This window comes from Mastigoproctus giganteus, chromosome 10 (genome assembly GCF_048544385.1).
Source record: "Mastigoproctus giganteus isolate SK-2022 chromosome 10, ASM4854438v1, whole genome shotgun sequence".
NCBI lineage: Eukaryota > Metazoa > Arthropoda > Arachnida > Uropygi > Thelyphonidae > Mastigoproctus > Mastigoproctus giganteus.
In genome coordinates, this window is record NC_143584.1 from 29,033,762 (window position 1) to 29,051,675 (window position 17,914).

The 17,914-nt window shown below is 37.4% G+C and overlaps 1 protein-coding gene across 3 annotated transcripts in view; it reads left to right on the forward strand.

Moving 5' to 3' along the window:
- LOC150078920 (septin-7-like) overlaps positions 1 to 17,914 on the forward strand; it is a 510,661-nt gene that overhangs the window by 160,235 nt on the left and 332,512 nt on the right. The gene's annotated exons all lie outside the window — the stretch shown is intronic.

Sequence of the window (17,914 nt, forward strand, 5' to 3'; positions counted from 1 at the left end):
GACACAGACTTGACCAAATGAGTTGGAATCAGTGGCGTGTAGTTAGCCACTCGAAATAAGGAATGCTTTAATTTTAAACACTGTATAAGAGTGTAACTCCCTTTTAAAAACAAGGCCGGTTCATGCTAGCTTAATCTTACCGCCTTAAAGAGAAGGCTGTAAAAATCATAATTCAGTGACTTTTTCAATATGTTAATGGTTTGTCAATGTGTTAGATTATGTTAAATCAGAAACGTAAATTAATTAAGATAATTAAAATATACAAATACATATAGCAATTTGTTCAAGTAATAAATGAAAACGAACGACACCGAGGGAATACGTATCCTTATTATACGCATAGTCAGGAGGTGTCCCAGTTAGGAGCTAAAGAGGCTAACCCTCCCACCCATGCATAATCAATATAATGTGATTGTTTTATTTATTATTTTATTTTTTTTATCTGTAACAGGATGATTACAGCTTGATGACATTGCTCCTTTAAAAAATCCTGGGACCGCTCTTGCGCAGTTAATTAAAAGTGTTAATTAAATTTCAGCATGTTTAAAAAATAAGATTCAATGTGTGTGTTTTAACCCCCCCCTGTTAATGGATTACTTTTTTGAAAAATAAAGTTTTAACTCCTCATATCCTAGAATAAATTCTGGGAATTGCCCTGGTGTGATTAGAGGCCAAACTAGTAGTGTATATAACTTCGGATTTTTCCATATTTACGTTCTTAGATTGTATGCCCAATTTTTGACGCTTCCTCAGTTTTGTGTTTCCAGTTACATGTTTCCAATTTTTCTACGTTCTACAAAATTTTATAGAGTTAAACTGCAGCCATTATCAACCCACTTCAGGATGGAAGCCTCCTCAACAATTCATGTTGAGGGAAATAGACCATAATCTGCCACTCTGGTCCAGTGCGGGTTGACAGATCGACCATATTTAGCAGTCAGGGGCTTGAATCCCGGTCTACTCAAGGATCATGTGTGCTACTGCACTCCCGCTCCTGACCACTCGGCTACGGAGGCCATATAGGATTTAATTATTTCTAATTCGAAATAGTCTTGACTACTGGAATGTCCATGCATGCAGCTGTATTATTTGAAAATGAAACTGCAGGAATGCACAAGCATGCGCATGCATTACTAGGAAGAAAACTATAGCATATTAAGCCAGAATGGAAACTGACTCCTAGAAGCAGAATTCCAATATGTACAGCACTTCATTAATTTAGGACGCATTTAAAGAAAGTGGTTCAGATGAAAAACCCTCTTTCCACAAAATTTCAAAAAGGTTGTTTATCTGCATTTCGTTATGAAAAACTTGGCGGAATCGTATGTGATTCCGAATATGAGTCTCGTTTTTCATCAGTGGTTTGACCGGAAACGAAAGAAGATCAAATATGCAGCAATATTAAATCACATTTATTTAACAGTGTTCAACTTCTATACAGTATTGCTCTTTGCTAGAAGTAAACAAGCTAAAAAAAATGAAAATTAAAAAGTAGAAATACTCCTAAAAACCACAAAAATCCTTATTAATGAACATCTGAATGTCTGTCTTTTGTGGTCAGTGTTACCATACCGGGGGGGGGGGGAACCCACAGATATAGTTGCCCATCATACTCTTCCCACGCTCTTCGCAGGCATCACCTAGATTTTGTCAGAAAAAATCCGGGTGAGAGTGGAAGCTAGGTGGTAGCTGACTCTCATCAACTGGTGCAGTACCATCAATTTGCTTATTGTAGGGTTGAAGTGTTAGAACCCATATTTAGTCTCCAAAGCACAAAGTTTCCAGCATCCCCATCTCCTTCAACCCATGCATGGTTCTAAGTGCTATAGGTTTTAGTACCTTTTATGGTTGAGGCTTTCATTAAATAATAAATAATAATAATAATGGAGCTTGATTTCTAATTCATGATTTCGCATCCCTTTTTTCCTCAATCTTAAGTCAACACTTGTCAACTAATTCGTTGTAATTTTTATTCTTATTCATTACAAGGCGAAATGATTGCCAGGCGTTTCGCTCGGCATCAATCATTTTGTCTTCCGATTCTTAAGCCAACATCTGGTTAACTTGTGCACCAATAGATATGTCACCTTTCACTTTTGCATCAGATAATTTTTGAAACATAAATTGTACGAGTTTATGCCTGAAGGCGTCACCTTGAGGATCCAATGCTTTAATAAATCAAGGGAACGAAGGGATTTACTGTATTATGCACGCAAGGCTGCATCACAGTTCTGGCAGATCATTCACTTCTCTTGTAGTATTGCCTCTGCTGTCCCAGAAGAAGAGAAAACAGGGGAATTTAGTGAAGCCACCTTGCAAACACCGAAGGATCCTCACATCTCAGTTACCCCACAGACATCCCGTTTTCCTTAATTTTCATGCTTGATCTTCTCTAACACATGTTTCAAATTTCCGTAGTCTTCATTAATATGAACAGGGATATTCATGTGTTGTTGTTGCATTGTATTTCTTGTGTTGAAGCTAACGCCAAAACCGGCAATTTGTATGTAGTGTGTTGGCCGTATAAGTGTTATGATGTGTTCTGTTATGTTTTCGGCCGGTGCCTGGCTCTTAGCAGGTGAGAAGCAGTAACACCTGGTCAATACCTCCCATCCCCGTCACGTGGAGGCGGCCAGGATCTACTGCTGGACAAGCCCAGGGCATAAGACCTGAGAGTGCCCGAAAAAGAATGAACGGGAAAAGGAGGAATACAGAGGGAGAAGTTTGGGAGCTGGGGAGGTAAAAGGATAGAATAGAGGAGGAGCAACAGAGAGACCCTCCAATAATTAGAAGTGAGAAGTAAAGCAAGAATAAAATAGGAAGAAGTGGACTAACTTCTGTAACCATGGGAACCTATCCCATGGAAAATCCCATTCTAGGAACTAGGATTAGCAAATTTTTTTAATTTTCAGTTTGCCTAACCCCCTTGTAGGCAGAACTTCTTCACTTGTAGAAGAAATAATTGATCTTCTAACAAAAACACAGTGAATGCCAATTCCACGAATTCTGAAAAGCTCCACTGAAAGACACTATGTGCAATATGTACAATATCCTCTTCTTCAGGAATACAGCAGAATATACACTATGTACAGATATGTTCAATGTAATGCCAGGGTAATGCCATAACCTGGCCCAATAAATAAAAGGTTTCAGGGTTAACGCAAAAGTAATATACATGTCCAAGAGAGGTTTAAATCCTAGATGAGATCACATTAGGCAGGGTTCTAAACTATGAAGTTTTAAAGTATTTCTTGTCTAAAAACGAGCTTTAAGAGAGCCAAAAAAGTTTAAGATTATCATCCAAGACAGTTAACAACAGAGTTACCAGGAAATGTCTTTAATATGAAATGTCACAGTGAAATTCACTCTCAAAGGTAACTTTAATATGAACAGTGTAAAATGGGAATCCATTGTGAAGAGACAGCTTTCCAAATTTTACTTGAACTATCTATGAAAAGACCCTGCTTTTTGGATTGTGAATATCAGTTTCTCCGTAAAGACCAATCATCAAAATAATATTATAGGGATTTTGCAACAGTGTAAAAACATATATAAGCAACTCATTAGTCTTTTTCTGTTTGTGGAAGTCTTTCAGCTGAGATCCAGAAGAGTCCACTCTTTTAAGTGATATGTTAGGAATTCTGCATTAGATTAGTTACACCCAAGTCTCTCGCTAAGTTCTCCAGTCCTTGCTGATTAGGGAAATGTGGAGCTCTACTTGAACTGGCTTTTGAGGTGTAATCCCAATTATCCTGTTCGCCATTTTCATCAGCCAATTTTGAAGACTCCTCTCTGGATGATGGATTGGGAATTAGCAGTTCCTCGTTGTGTGGAAACAGATGAGTGTTAGCATTATAACGGTTAAATGATGCAAGGACGTGGACTTTTTCTACATTACTAATTAGACCTTTTCGATCAGTATTCTTTTTTTAAACTTTAATGTATCTAACGTAGAGTAACATTTTGTTGATTGACAAAGCATAGAGGATAGTCCTGGACAATCTAGATCAGCGTTTCCTAAACCGTGTTCCGTGAAAAATCGTAATTGATAATTAAAAAATAAAATAAATAAAATTTGCAAATTTGTAGCGTACACCACTTTTGTATCATTATAATTTTTAGCATTATTTTTTTTTCTTTCGGTTATTAATATACTGGCATAGACTAATAATCAAACAGACTGCGGAACACTTTATTTTGGCGGGCTTTTGCATAGAGACTTATGCGTAGAGGTAATGACGCGTAGTGATCATATATGCCAGGGGGTGACCAACGAGTCGATCGCGATCTACCAGTTGATCGCGGATTTAATTTCGGTCGATCACGACGAATTTTAAATATACAGTCATCACTCGATTTGTGCACCTTTGTGCAATGTAATTTTTGAAATGGTAGATCGCGGCACATTTTGAAGGAAAAAAGTAGATCGCATCACAAATTAAGTAGGCTACTCCTGGTATATGCCATTCGTATGCAATTTAGCCTGGTGTACAGGGGTTGAACTCCAGGAGAGGGGGAAGTGAACCGATATCATAACTAAACTCACTTCCTTATATAATTTTTTTTTTGATAATTATCAGTATTTCGAAATATTATTAAAATAAATGACCATGGATTTATGATTGAAAAAAGGAACTTTAAAACGAGAAGCAAGTATGTACTTCTAGTATTGCAACTGTGGTGGATGAAGACGAACACAATATTGTTACACTTCAAAGTGAGGATGAACAATTGCAGCCTTTTGTTCCCCAGAAATCTGAAGTGAAAAAACAGGAACCAACTAATAAAAGACCAAAACGAAAGTATGATGACAGTTATTTGAATTTCGGTTTTACATGTGTCGTGGAAATAAAGATGCTCCTAATGCACATGCGTCGTTTGTAATAAAATATTAGCAAACAGTTCTTTGGCTCCCGTTAAACTTGTGTTTCGTAAGTGTTCCGTAAATATGTTGTGAGATGAAAAGTCACCCTTGACTAAAAAAGTTTGGGAAACGCTGATCTAAATGTATTTCTTTTAAATCTTTCTCAGACATGATAAACTTCATCTCATTTTCTGTCACTGCTAGAGATTCAAGGAGTGGGAGTATGGAGAGACTTTTGCTTCATTAGATGTAAAGTGACTTTGAATGTCGATATATATGTATATGTTTTTTCAAGTATAGTGTTGTACCCCGTAAGCGAGAATTAGATCTACCATTACATTATTTCTATGAATCTCTAAAATTATTTCTTTGTAAAGATCTGAAGTTAGCCTTTCAATTTTTGAATCTTTTTTTCTACCTAGGCACCTTCTATTGCTAGCAACAGACAATGGTGATAGATTATTTAATATTTCTTTAGCCCATTCAGCTTCAGGCCTACTATTATTTTCTTTCAAGTTTCCGGCTCTAGGTTGATTACAGAACATTGTTAAATCTAAGTTAAACGTAGATATAACACATTATGTCATGCATTTTTCACATATTCTTCAGTCTAGGAGCACCAACAGTATTAATTCTGACATTCTGATATTTTTATTTGCTATAATACTTAAAAAAAACTGATGAATGCAAAAGGAAAAATTCAAAGGAACTGGATGCACCTTTTTCTGCCTGTACGCTTATGGAAAACTACTGTAGTTGTTGGAGCAGTATGGCATTAAAGGCAAATTGCTGCTATGGATAAAGGGATGGTTGAGTGGGAGAAGACAAGAGTGGTAATCAGTTGGCACTGCTCTTCGTGGACTAATGTTATTAGTGCAGTTCCCAGGGTTCAGTGTTGTTTTCTGTATTCATTAATGATACTGATGATGGTATATCAGGCTTAATGTCCAAGTTTGCAGACGATACGAAGGTTGGCAGGGTTGTTAATGACACTAAAGGCAGTACGCTACTGCAACAGGATCTGGAGAAGTTGAGCAGATGGGCTGAGAGTGGTAATTCAAAGTTAACATTGACAAATATAAAGTACTGCATATGGGTAGCATTAACCCCAGAGTAACGTACCAACTCTGTGGTACTACAGTCAGGGTTGTAGAGAATGAAAAGGACCTGGGGGTAAGGACCTTGTGCAGTCAGATATGAAGTTTTCTGAGTAGTGCAGACGGTCTGCAAAAGTAGCTCATGGTGTCTTGTCAGTGATATACAGAAATTTTGCTAGCAGGGATAAGGAGGTTATTATCCCCATGTATAAGGCAATGGTCAGGCCTTGAGTACTGTATACAGGTCTGTAAGCCTCATTTTAGGAAGGATGTAGAGCTGCTCGAATGAGTACAGAGAAGGGCAACGAGATTGGTGAATGTAACAAAGGGTTGCTCTTACAAAGAAAGACTTAATTTCTGCAAATTAAAGGAAAAACTTTCCACAATCCAATCTGTAATTCTTTTCCTGTTAGTGTGAATTTATATTCATAATCTCAGCCTTATACACCTCAGTGCGTTCACCATTGAGGTACCTAGTTATCAAGTCTGTTGTCTGTATATTCGATTACTCTCCTCATATGAGATGCCCTTTTGCCGTTATCACTAGTTGCGTTATCGTGTTATCCATCTTTGGACATTTCAAGGCTTGATGTCTTTTTTGAGGTGTGGCTCCCATTATCTGGCTGTAGTGTACCAAGTTGAATCTCGCAATTGCTGTATGCAGTGGAATTATAACTTTCCTTTCTCTACAAGCGATTGCTCGGTAAATCGACAGGAGCACCTCTGTATGCACTGCAAAGAAAAAAAAAAAAAATTCTGTCTGTACCCACAAATCTCTTTTTCTATTATTTTTAGGTGCGTTCACATGTGCATAAAGCACCTATTATCTTCATCATGTCAGTCTATGCGTTTGTCTGTCCGCATTAACAACTTAACTCATAATTCACGATTTTCATAAAATTTTATAATTGACTGTTTTAGAATAGATTTGTCGATCTATCACAAATTTCATTAAAATCGGACAAATACAATTATTATTATTATTATTATTTCTTTAATTTATTTATTTTTCCTCCATTCATATCACATAGATTAGCCATAAGCTGTAGCTGAAGCAATATTGTTTGTTGCTGTGCGTTAATTGGAAGAATGAATGGACAATATGATGAGTAGAAAAGAAATTCTCTTGGTGTAAGCATTGCAGATATGAGAATTTGCATTTTGAAGAGGCATTTTTGTTATCAGTTTACTAAATATATAAATTATGAATTATTACTGTTTTCTTTATTACGTTAATCACAGCAGAACCGTGAAATGCGCGTTATCGCTCAATTGTTATTAAAATCCAGGAGGAAATAAGTGAAGTAGATGCAAAAATGTTGAATTCATGCTACGAACTTAAGGTGCGTGTTACTATTTGTTTATTTTATTTAATTACAGAAGACCTTATATTTGCTGCATTTTTATTCAGGTGTAAATGAGTATTACAAAAAGTTGAGTGAATATTAGGTTGTGAAGTATATTCAATGAATTGAAATCAATTACTTTTATATATATATTATTAATTAATTAACTGGTAATAACATTTAGTTATTTACTTTTCACCTTTGTTAATCATAGAAAAGAAAAAATCATTTAATTTAAAAAATAAAAATCAAACGAGCCTGAAACGTAACTCACAGCATGTATTACTTAACTTGTTTTCTTAAGATGCGCCGTAAATAGCAACTTGAATGTTTTCCCACGATTTTGCCCTGGACTTTTGCTGCTACAAAGATATATCATAAGCCACTTGAAAAGTCTTGAAGAGGAACTGAGTTCATTGTATTAACCAGAATTAAAAACCACCATTCATTTTATTTGTCTTAGTTGTTTACTTTATTCCTTTCGCTTTAATGTTGGTACCGTTGCACAAGTCTCTGATATTCCTTAAAGAGACTTCCTGAGACTTACTTTCTCTGATATTCCTTACAGGAATATCAGAGACTTCCTCTGGAATCTCCTCTGTTTGGTTCCAATCTCCTCTGGCTTAAAATATTTTTTCACTATTCTGCTAAATTCATTTGTTCCCTCTGTCGTTCTTTTAACTCTGTAAATCAATCAGAATTCTGATTTTCTTTGAAATTCGATTTTTCTAGGCTAACTTTTCTAACAGTGAAGTAATTTTCTTTGGAAAATTTCCCAGGTCGAACTGGCTTCAATTTTCTAGTTGCACGAATCCAGCGGTAGAGATGCTGAGGATTTTGCTATTACTAATGATCTTGGACACTTTCCAAGTGTCCAAGACACTTTAGAACTCAAATCAGTGAGTTCTTTGCCACAAGGCTGCAACAACGCCGTTGCAGCCCTGTGGCTAATGCGTTGTCTTCGCTAAAGATGCCTTGATTGTCCAAGGAGCTGGTTACCATAAACTGGTGCACATGATGCTCCCGTATGTGTTTCCGGTGAGACGGTGGCTGGAAGGAGGGGTGCTAGGATCTTCCATCCAAACATCATTCCTTTCCTGCTGTAGTGCTCGAGACTTCATGTGGAGCTCACCTCTGTCTGTATGGTGAGGTCGAAAACATGATTCATCCAGTGTTGAATGGCTCCTCGTCTGTGCCCACTGTAGACACATTTGCTTGTGACCGACCGTCAATACGTCGAGTCGTCGGTTGCGATAGCCCAATCGCTAATGTACGATGCATGAAATTAATCTTTATTGTACACCTGTTTGGTTACATACTTGCTTACATTGAGGTACTACATTCCTTTTTATATTCTCCGTCAAGCTATCGAGATTATGGTTGCACAGCTGACATAGCCTCGAAGGGTGTTATGTACAGGTGTGCCTTGTATATACAGTAAAGAATTCTATGTAATTCATGTATTGTTTGAATAATAACATTTCGTTTTATTTATGCGTAAAAATTTTCAAATACAGTCAGTCCTCATATAGCACGATAGTTGTGTTTCTAGAAACCCTCGTGCAATATAAATAACAGGCCCTATGGGAAAAATAGGGTTCGGCGTTGATCACCCAAGATTGAACACACATTTGTAACCAAAACATTGCCAAACACAATAAATAAAATAGTTACGTATTTTATTACGACTATTACGTAATAAAATATTGCTAATGCTTTTGCTTCTATCGTAAGCAAACTTGTTCTTTGTTTGATCTTCTATCCAAACAGATGACAGCCGTTCCATCTCTTCCAATTCTTTGTGTCTTGATCTAATGGATTTTGTTACACCTTGAGTTGTTCCTACTATGAAAGTTGTTTTTATTTTCTCTGCATTATTTCTTATTCTTGGCATTGCCTCATTTAGGCCTGTAGTACGTGCAATATCATATGGTTTTTCATTTCGCTCAAAGTGTTTCACAATTTCATATTTTTTTTCTCTATCGAAAGAGGCGGACTGGCTATAAGCCTTACCGGGAAAACCCCGGTGGGCCGGTGTGATTTTGGCCATAAACGCTAGTATGAGGCTGCTACAAATTTTCCCGGGTAAGAATTTTTGACCCAGTCCGCCTCTGTCGATATTGCTTTTCTTTTTCTCTCTGAATCTGTAGTGTCTTCACCAGGACACTTCCTTTTCACACCTTTTTAAGTATTTTACTTATTTTTAGGGAATAAAGCACAATTACAAAACGAGGAGGCACGCTTGATACACATAAAGCTGCGCGCGTGTAGCAACTGAATAAACAACACCGTAAAGGCAGAGACACACCATTAACACCTCACTAGCTCACATTTTACTAAAGCACATTTTTGGGGGTTACTAGCCTCCGTAGCCGAGTGGTCAGGAGCGGGAGTGCAGTAGCATACGCTCTTTGTGTAGACCGGGGTTCAAGCCCCTGACTGCTGAATACGTCAATCTGCCAACCCGCACTGGACCAGCGTAGCAGATTATGGTCCATTTCCCTCAGCAATGAATTGTTGAGGAGGCTTCCATCCTGCAATGGGTTGATAATGGCTGCACTTTACCTTTGTTTTTATTGTTTTATGGTAAAAAAAAAAAAAAAAAAAAAAAAATTCCAGTTGCGTTTCTGTTGGTGGAATCTGTTATAAACGCGTAGTAAACTCGATCTAATTGCATTTGCGATAATACCGATAGTTGGAATTGTGTGGGTTTTTACGTTATTATGGTGAAATGTGTTTCCCCTTCACTGATATAAAAAAACGCGAATAGATTTTCAGAATCTTCTTTTCATTCATATCGTGTTGCGTTCAGTTGGGGTGATTCCGCGTTCGACTGCCATTTCTTGTAAACAAAAAGGCGAATCGTGCATAAGCGAATTCGGTTCGTGTTATATACGATATTGTTCCCCTATTTATAAATCGTGTATGAGTGTAGTATAAACACGTGTTATATGAAGACTGACTGTACTCTATTTGGTTAACAAAAGCCACGGATAATGAATTCCAGTTTATTCAGTTTAATCTCCTTTCAGTCCCTCGCTTATCTGTGATGTTACATCAAGTTCCTGAGTTTGTGTTAACAACTATTTTTGGTCATGTTGCGCCCATATTGTATTGTGTAGTCAGTTGCCCCACTATGGCACGTATTTTCAGGGGTGGTTTACTGAGCGTGGGGTCCGTAGAACGAACCCTCTGGAACTGGTCAAATTATTCGTTCTATGTATAGCAAATTGATGATAAATAAAGTTATTATTATATATTTATATAAGAATAAAGTTGAGTTGTTTTAAACATAAAATCTTTGAATTTTATTTTTAGAAAACCCAGTGTTCATACGTATATATAATTTTAATTATTATAACACACACACACACACACACACACACACACACACACACATATATATATATATATATATATATATGTGATTTTTGAAGGTGTCCGTAGATCTCAGTAGTTTGGGGACCACTGGTTTATTCGATATACACGAAACATGGCTGTACAGTAACCCTGGACTAATGCAGCCACGTCCGAAATACTCATCCCAATAATTTGGACCCAACGATCATCCCCCGTTGGTGGTTCTGTTAGGTTAGGCCCATTCTTCGCGTGGAACACCGGTCTACTGATTGTTCATGTGCCATGCTCTGCCCTTACGATGTATTTTGTGGCAACAGTAGCGGCAGACGCCCAGCACGAAGTCACATTTTTGTTATATTGCAAAGGTTTCTCAGTGTTATAAGCAGTCAGATCATGAAAATTTGGGCACCATAAAATCCGCATGCGATATACGATGCGTCGTTGCATTCCATGAATTATTTTATTTATTTTTTTTTTTTATTTTGGTAGTTGTTGGCGCATCGGCTTCTGTGGCCATAGTGCACCTCCCAAGGTTTTTTGCAGTACTTTGATCCAAGCCTGAGGCGGGATTCGAACCAGCGACCTTTGGGTTGCCAGGCTGTTTTCTATACTGTTTTCTATACAAAAACAGTCAACACCAGCGATATTTGGGAGTGTTTGAGAGATTCGTAAACCATCTGGACGACGTGGAATGTCGAAACGGGCATTTCTAAGGAGGGATTAACTGCACGTACATTTGCGGTGCCACTGCAGACAGTGAGATTGCGTTTTAAGATCGCTTGATGTCTAAGATCACCAGACCTTACCTCTCCTGATTTTTTTTTTTTTTTTTTTCCTTTGGGATATCTTAAAAAGCGAGATTTTGTGAACAAACCACTTTAGATATAAGAACTGGACACCATCACCGATTTAATTTCGTCATTCTCCAGGACATGTTTCACCGCGACTCCGAACAATCATTGAGTTCGAAAGGCATTGAATGTCGGCTTTATATGACTTTATACAACAGGTCTACATGTCAGTCAAATTATATGTTGTCCCTGTAAGTGTTACTGGGAGATATGCAATTTTATGGATTTGACGAAAGAACACCCTGTATAGGGTTTTCTTATACTTTGTTTTAAGGCCCCGGGTGCCAAGCGATCTTCCCTGCGAATTCTACTGCGATTATATTAGAGAGATAAGCTTTTCATTTTGAGTTCACACGTTTTTCCTTCTGTTATTCAAATATATAATGAGAACTCTCTTTCTTAAAGCATAAGGAAGAAGTTTCAGAAAGGAAAATAACCTTTCTTAATTTTTCTGTGTACTAACCTTCTATTTTACTTGCTTGGTCACTTGGTGGCACTACTCCTGCCTCCCCGTGGCGGGGCTGGACCTGGGTGAAAAGACATCACCCAGGACTAAAAGGAATTGAAAATGGACCAAAAAACTAACAACACAAGATTGGAGAAAGTTAACTCCAATTATTGTGATGACTTACAGCTGAACATGTCTCAGGCTAAGAGAATGAAAATAAACAGCTCTCAGCCTACTCTCCCTTTTTTTTTTTTTTTTTTTTTTTTTTTGTGATACATTCGTTATCATCACAGCCCGTTGGGAAATTATCCCCTTTCTTAGTTCAGAAGACTATAGAGTCCATGGTTGGATCACCAAAAATGATAAAACGATTACAATCAGGTGATCTCTTAGTAGAAACCTCATTAAGTCATCAATCGGAAAAATTGCTACAAATGAAAACTTTTGCAGGACTACCAGTTGAAATTACCCCACATAATTCCCTAAATACATCGAAAGGTGTTATTACCGAATGGGACCTTTTGACTGTTTCAGAGGAAGAACTACTGAGCGAGCTAACAGAACAACAAGCGGTACATGTTAGGAGGATAATGATGAAGAAAGACGGAATTCTCATTCCAACCCGATCAGTAATTCTCACCTTTAACAATCCTTCTCTTCCCCATTCAGTTAAAGCAGGATATTTAAATTGCAAAATCCGACCATATATACCAAATACAATAAGGTGTTACAACTGTCAGCGATACGGACACTCTCAGGCGACATGTCGCAGTGATCCCATCTGTCCACTCTGTGGATCAAAAGACCACAATCAAGCAAACTGCACATCCGCTACACCACTCTGTCCCAATTGTCACGAAAATCATCCTGCTTTTTCGAAGATATGCGAAATGTGGGTATTGGGAAAGCAAATTCAAAAATACAAAGTAGAAAATAAAGTGTCTTATCTGGAAGCAAGAAAACAGATACTTGCAACCAAACCTTCACGTTCCTATGCTTCAGCAGTGAAACAACAGAAAACTATAGCCACTGAACCGGAGGTAGCAATACCTCTAAATCAAATTATAGACTGGAGTAAAGTAATATTGATGACAAAAACAGTTTCACAAGAAACATCCAGTGCTAAAGAGCAGGATACTTCCATGCCTAGAAAGCAGAAATCAGAAGTAACATCTTCAAAAACAAAGCAAACATCATCTAGTAAACTGTGTGAACAGAAACAAACAAACATAGACCAAATGGATGCTGATGAACAGAGAGAGAACGTACTAGAACTACACCCTGCAGAAGATATTGATACACCTCGTCCTAATTTTCCGAAGAAAGATAGACCCAAATATGATAAACGGAAAAACTCAAAAGCGCAGTCAGATTCAGCAAATCGTCCCGAGACCTAAATAATGCAACATATTATTATACAATGGAACTGTCGTGGTTTACGTGGAAAATTGGATGAAATAAAAGATATTATTCAGCAGTATAAACCGGCCTGCATTTGCCTTCAGGAGACCCATCTAACACCTCAATCTTCACCCACATTTCAAAATTATACACTTTTCCGGAGAGACAGGAATGATAACAGAACTGCCAAAGGAGGAGTGGCAATTTTGGTGAATACTCATATACCAGCTAAGCAAACAACATTAAGAACCAACTTAGAAGAAGTAGCAGTAAGAATAGCCATCGGAATTTCTATCACAATCTCGTCCATTTATCTTCCACCAAATATCCCTCTCTCCAGATCGGAATTAAACGATCTTACTATGCAGCTCCAACCTCCCTACTGCCTTATGGGAGATATGATGCCCATCATCATTTGTGGGGATCTACTCACACAGACAGTAGAGGTAACATAATCGAAACTTTCATAGATGATCAACAACTGAATTTACTGAATACCGGATCTCACACTTATATCAGTTTGGGTACAGGTATCACCTCTGCAATAGACTTAACAGTATGTTCTCCATCAATTTATCCTAGTATAGAATGGTTCGTGTTGAATGATCCTTACAACAGTGATCATTTTCCGATAGTATGTTCCATACAGACACAATCAACTCTTACAGAAGGAACCAGAACAGTATGGAATTTTAAAAAAGCTAATTGAAGTAAATATATGCAATTAATCAAACTGGATAAGCAATTAATAGAAACCCTGCCAATAGATGATGCTGTCTTATGTATCAACGATCAACTGCTAGAAGCTTCCAAAGCTACAAACCTCAAATAACTAAGGCAAGGCAGGCACGGTACAACTCTTGGTGGAATGCAGAATGTGCAACAGCATAAACAAAACAAAGGCGTGCATGGAATAGGTTCCGTCAATATCCAACTACCAATTTAATTGCATATAAAAAAGCCAAAGCTGAAGCGAGGAGAATTCAGAAAAAAAGCAAAGAAAAAGTCTTGGATCGTGTTCGCTTCCTCACTTACTAGGAACTCTAATCCTGGTTTGGTGTGGAAAAAAATTCGGATTTTAAGTGGAAGATATCCAATCACACAATCTCCAATCTTCCATTGGAAAGGGCAGGACGTTTTTCAAACAGACCAGATATCAGAAATTTTGGCTGACTCTTTCGCTTCCATATCAGCAGTTACAAGCTACAGCACTGACTTTCAAAAATATAAAGAGCAAGCTGAACGGAGTAAATTGAATTTCTCTACCAAGATATCTCATTCCTATAATCTACCATTTCTAAAAGAGGAACTACTTACAACCATTACAAAATTACCTAATAGCGCACCAGGTCCCGATGGCATTTATTATACTATGATACAATACCTAAACTCTGATTGTCTGGAAATCCTGCTAGCTCTATATAATAGAATTTTTCTGAACAACCTGTATCTATACATATAATTATCGCCCGATTTCACTGACCAGCTGCTTAGGAAAAATCCTTGAACGAATGGTGCATAATAGACTTACGTGGTTGTTGGAAAAAGAGAATGTTTTATCACCCCACCAATTTGGATTTAGGAAAAATAGATCAACACTTGACTTACATGCCAAAGTGGAAACAAATATTAGAAACTCATTTATAAGAAAGCAGCATATGGTGATGGTAAATCTAGATCTTGAAAAAGCCTTTGACACAACATGGAGATTCGGAATTCTACGAGATCTATTTCAATTAGGATACAGACGACAACTTCCACAATTTGTAGAAAAATTTCTTGCCGACAGAACATTCCAGGTACGATATAAAGGCTGTTTATCTACAATCTATATACAACAGGAAGGGGTTCCCCAGGGCTCAGTATTAAGTGCAACCCTGTTTGCACTGCGGGTGAACAATATCACAAAGGTCATACCCCTACCATTGGAAATATATATGGATGCAGATGATCTTTCCATTTCATTTCAATCACAAAGCATGAACACAATTGAACGACAGCTGCAATTATCCATAAACAAAATAGAAGTATGGGCTCAAAATAATGGATATAGAATATCTGAGAAAAAATCAGTTGTTATACACTTCTGTAAAATGCGTGGCCTTCATCCTGAACCGGTCTTATACTTAAATAAAATTGCTCTACCTGTTGTTCAAAATTTCTCCTTTTTGGGCTTAACAATAGATAGAAAACTAAACTTTCATGAACATATACTAAGACTTCGAACTAGTTGCCTCTTAAAACTTAACATCTTGCGCACAGTATCTTCAATGGCCTGGGGAGCCGACAGGTCCACATTATTACTATTATATAAAACTTTGATTAGATCTCGTTTGGATTATGGATCTCCTGTATATGCTTCAGCAAGAAGGAGCATCTTACGTCGCCTAGATACCATTCACGATAATGCTCTCCGCATAGCTCTAGGAGCATTTAGAACTTCACCAATCTACAGCCTATATGCAGATGCTTCGGAACCCCCGCTGCATCTTCGACGAGATTATCTACTGTGCATGTATGCGGCAAAAATATACGGTCAACCATCACATCCAAATTCGTCCATTATTCACAATCCACCATGGACGAGTAATTATGATTGCAAGCCAAATGAAAATAAACCAGTAGGACTGCGCCTCAGACACTTAGCTCAAGTTTGAGAAATACATTTCCAGTACATTTCTGCAGTAGATATAAACCCAGAACCTCCTTGGATTCCGACTGTGCCTTTATCCATATCACATCTTACAAACAGGAATAAAAAAGAGATCTCTCCAATCGTTATACAGAAGCTTCATGCACTGCACAGTTTTGAAAATAGAAACAGTCATCAGATTTACACGGATGGTTCAAAATCGAACAACTCAGTAGGTGCCGCAGTAGTTTTACCGGAATATATTATATCTGTCTCCTTGCCTCATGTTTGCAGTATTTTCACAGCAAAATTATATGCTATTAAACTAGCACTGGATGATATTACCCAGTATCAACTTCTACCTGCTCTAATCTATACTGACTCCCTTAGTGCAGTAGCAGCTTTACAGAACAGCAAACATTCCTCAAATTCCTTGATTCAGCATATCAAAAAACTCGGAGTTTTGCATAAAGCAAGAAAACAAATGTCTATCTGTTGGATTCCCAGCCATGCTGGAATTCTAGGAAATAATCATGCAGACCAAGCCGCAAAAAATCCAGATCTTAATATACAAGATAACTTTCAGTTTGTACCATTTACAGATTATAGGGATATATTTCGTACCAAATATACTTCCATCTGGAAACAACTTTGGAGAGACCAATCGTGCAATAAACTTCTCAGAATAAAAAGAAATGTATGTTTGTGGTGATCTAGCTCACGTACAAATAGATAGGAGGAAGTTATATTAACAAGACTGCGCATTGGACATACCTTCCTCACTCACAAACATTTACTTTTAAGAGAAGATCCACCGCTCTGCTCTGTCTGTCTGTCAGATACAACTCACAGTAAGGCACATCCTGATTGATTGTCCATCCTATTCAGCCATTCGAACCACATCCTTCCAATCATTAGCAAACTTGCAAGCTCCTCTAACCCTCTCTCATGTACTTGGTGACAAAGCAAACCTAAGTGAGCTCTTTATATATATTAAACATCTAGGAATAATAAATACACTCTGATATATCCATCCTAAATCATTAAAATGAACGTAATGACGCTGACAGACACATATTGGCCATAGTTGCCCTTGTGTGGTGAAACTTTCATACCAACAACAACTTTGTTTTAAGCTTGACTCCCCATATTTGCACCGTGCAGTCATTGAGTTCGAAATTACTGTTCGACTCCGAACATTGAGTTCGAAAGCGTTTGGCACTGAATGTCGGATTTTATATGACCTTATACAACAGGTCTATATGTCAATCAAATTATACGTTATCCCTGTAAGCGTTACTGGGAGATATGCAATTTTATGGATTTGACGAGAGAACACCCTGTTTATAAAATACAGGGTTTTCTTTTTGTTTTAAGCTTGACTCCCCATATTTGCACCGTGGCTTCTAATTATCTTGGAAAAACAGGGTTAAGGCGTAGACATTCTATTTTCGTCATTCCAGCTTCATGCTATGGTTCTGTCATCAGTGATCACGACACTAACAACTTCATAGAAAACATGCACTTGAAGTGTTTCTCAGTCATTTTTCTTTTTAGGTATCCTGTGAGATATCTTAATGCAGCGACTTTTGTCTTCCTTGTATTCGTTAAAGTGATTTGTAACTACGTTCATTTTTATTGCCTCTCATCATGCCATTTTGTTACCCCTACTGTTTTATTTAGGTGAATATATTATTACCCTAAAAGATATGAAAATATAACTATGATGAAGTTTGTTATCCATGTTGTGCTCTGTAGGCATTTACCTTATGGTTAAACCACTGCAAGTCAAAATGGCTTTGTTATTACTGCACATTTTTTTTCGAGAACGCTGTAATGTAAATTAATAAATAAAATTCACAAAGTATATTTATTTATTATTATTTTTTTTATTATATTGCGTTATAGTTTTTAA